Source organism: Arachis hypogaea, chromosome 20 (assembly GCF_003086295.3).
Source record: "Arachis hypogaea cultivar Tifrunner chromosome 20, arahy.Tifrunner.gnm2.J5K5, whole genome shotgun sequence".
NCBI lineage: Eukaryota > Viridiplantae > Streptophyta > Magnoliopsida > Fabales > Fabaceae > Arachis > Arachis hypogaea.
This window is the reverse complement of record NC_092055.1, coordinates 108,356,392-108,359,625: the sequence shown is the minus strand read 5'-3', so window position 1 is coordinate 108,359,625 and position 3,234 is coordinate 108,356,392. Positions and strand designations below refer to the sequence as shown.

The window sequence follows — 3,234 nt, the reverse complement described above, 5'->3', positions numbered from 1 at the left end:
TTTAATTTTTAAAAACTTAATTTTCGAAAATTACTAACAATTTTTCAAAAACCATTTTCAAAAATCACTAACTCCTTTTCAAAAATAATTTTCGAAAATTCCCTCCTTCTCTCTCATCCTATTCTATTTATTCATTCATTAACTAACATCTCTTCCTCACATCATCACCAAATTCGAACCCCCTCCTCTATCTGTGTTCGAATTTCTTCCTCTCTTCTTCCACTCACAAAGGGATCCCTATACTGTGGTATAAAGGATCTCTATTATTATTATTATTTTTCTGTGCCTTCTTCTTTGTCATATGAGCAGGAGCAAGGATAAGAACATTCTTGTGGAAGCAGATCCAGAACTTGAAAGGACTCTGAAGAGAAAATTAAGAGAAGCTAAAATACAACAATCCAGAGATAACCTTTCAGAAATTTTCGAACAAGCAGAGGAGATGGCAGCCGAAAATAATAATAATGTAAGGAAGATGCTTGGTGACTTTACTGCACCTAATTCCAATTTACATGGAAGAAGCATCTCCATTCCTGCCATTGGAGCAAACAACTTTGAGCTGAAACCTCAACTAGTTTCTCTGATGCAGCAGAACTGCAAGTTTCATGGACTTCCATCTGAAGATCCTTTTCAGTTCTTAACTGAATTCTTGCAGATATGTGATACTGTTAAGACTAATGGAGTAGATCCTGAAGTCTACAGGCTCATGCTTTTCCCATTTGCTGTAAGAGACAGAGCTAGATTATGGTTGGATTCTCAACCCAAAGACAGCCTGAACTCTTGGGATAAGCTGGTCACGGCTTTCTTAGCCAAGTACTTTCCGCCTCAAAAGCTGAGCAAGCTTAGAGCTGATGTTCAAACCTTCAGACAGAAAGAAGGTGAATCCCTCTATGAAGCTTGGGAAAGATACAAACAGTTGACCAAAAAGTGTCCTTCTGACATGCTTTCAGAATGGACCATCCTGGATATATTCTATGATGGTTTATCTGAGCTATCAAAGATGTCACTAGACACCTCTGTAGGTGGATCCATTCACCTAAAGAAAACGCCTGCAGAAGCTCAAGAACTCATTGACATGGTTGCTAATAACCAGTTCATGTACACTTCTGAAAGGAATCCTGTGACTAATGGGATGCCTATGAAGAAGGGAGTTCTTGAGGTTGATACTCTGAATGCCATATTGGCTCAGAATAAAATATTAACTCAGCAAGTCAATATGATCTCTCAGAGTCTGCATGGAATGCAAGCTGCATCCAACAGTACTCAAGAGGCTTCTTATGCAGAAGAAGCTTATGATCCTGAGAACCCTGCAATAGCAGAGGTAAATTACTTAGGTGAACCTTATGGAAACACCTATAACTCAACATGGAGAAATCATCCAAATTTCTCATGGAAGGATCAAAAGCCCCAACAAGGCTTTAATAATGGTGGAAGAAACAGGTTTAGCAATAGCAAACCTTTTCCATCATCCACTCAGCAACAGACAGAGAACTCTGAACAAAATACTTCTAATTTAGCAAATCTAGTCTCTGATCTATCTAAAGCCACTGTAAGTTTCATGAATGAAACAAGGTCTTCCATTAGAAATCTGGAAGCACAAGTGGGCCAGCTGAGTAAAAGGATCACTGAAATCCCTCCTAGTACTCTCCCAAGCAATACAGAAGAGAATCCAAAAGGAGAGTGCAAGGCCATTGACATAAGCGCCATGGCCGAACCTGTGAGGAGAGGAGAGGACGTGAATCCCAAGGAGGAAGACCTCCTGGGACGTCCAGTGGTCAATAAGGAGCTTCCCTCTGAGGAACCAAAGGAATCTGAGACTCATCTAGAGACCATAGAGATTCCATTGAACCTCCTTATGCCCTTCATGAGCTCTGATGAGTATTCCTCTTCTGAAGAGAATGAGGATGTTACTGAAGAGCAAACTGCCAAGTTTCTTGGTGCAATCATGAAGCTGAATGCCAAATTGTTTGGCATTGATACTTGGGAAGTTGAACCTCCCTTGTTCATCAATGAACTAAGTGATTTGGATCAACTGACATTGCCTCAGAAGAGACAGGATCCTGGAAAGTTCATAATACCCTGCACCATAGGCACCATGATCTTTAAAGCTCTGTGTGACCTTGGTTCAGGGATAAACCTCATGCCCCTCTCTGTAATAGAGAAACTGGGAATCTATGGGTACAAGCTGCTAAAATCTCACTAGAGATGGCAGACAGCTCAAGAAAACAGGCTTATGGACAAGTAGAAGATGTATTAGTAAAGGTTGAGGGCCTTTACATACCTACTGATTTCATAGTCCTGGATACTGGAAAGAAAGAGGATGAATCCATCATCCTAGGAAGACCTTTCCTGGCCACAGCAAGAGCTGTGATTGATGTTGACAGAGGTGAAATAGTCCTTCAATGGAATGAGAACTCCCTTGTATTCAAAACTCAAGGATCTCCCTCTGCAACCATGGAGAGGAAGCAGCAAAAGCTTCTCTCCAAGCAGAATCAACTAGAGCCCCCACAGTCAAACTCTAAGTTTGGTGTTGGAGAGTCTCAACAAAGCTCTGCACATCTGTGAGGCTCCATGAGAGCCCACTGTCAAGCTATTGACATTAAAGAAGCGCTTGTTGGGAGGCAACCCAATGTTTATCTAACTTTTATTTTTATTGTTTTTCATGTTTTCTTAGGTTAATGATCATGTGGAGTCACAAAATAAATATAAAAATTGGAAACGAAATCAAAAACAGCAGAAGAAAAATCACACCCTGGAGGAGCATCTGTCTGGCGTTCAGCGCCAGAACAGAGCATGGTTCTGGCGCTAAACGCCCAAAATGGGCAGCTTCTGGGCGCTGAACGCCAGAACAGGCATGGTTCTGGCGTTCAACGCCAGAAATGGCACACAAATGGGCGTTGAACGCCCAAAATGGCCACCAACCTGGCGCTGAACGCCCAGAGTTGGGTACAAAGGCATTTTTACATGCCTAATGGGTGCAGGGATGTAAATACCTTGACACCTCAGGATCTGTGGACCCACAGGTCATCTCAGGATCTGTGGACCCCACAGGATCATCTCAGGATCTTGACCCCACAGGATCCCCACTACCTCCACTCACTTCTTCTCACCACTCTCTTTCACACAACCCAAAACACTTTAAAAACACCAATCACTAATCCTCTTCACTAAACCTTACATCACATATCTCTTTCCCTAAACCTACCTCATAAACCCACTACCAAATCAAAACTAATT

General features: G+C 41.9%; 1 non-coding gene across 1 annotated transcript; it reads right to left on the bottom strand.

Moving 5' to 3' along the window:
- Window positions 1-835: 835 nt before the first annotated feature.
- Window positions 836-943, bottom strand: LOC112787425 (small nucleolar RNA R71). The gene has a single exon (XR_003194840.1). It is a non-coding gene; the product is annotated as a small nucleolar RNA R71 (small nucleolar RNA).
- Window positions 944-3,234: the final 2,291 nt, after the last annotated feature.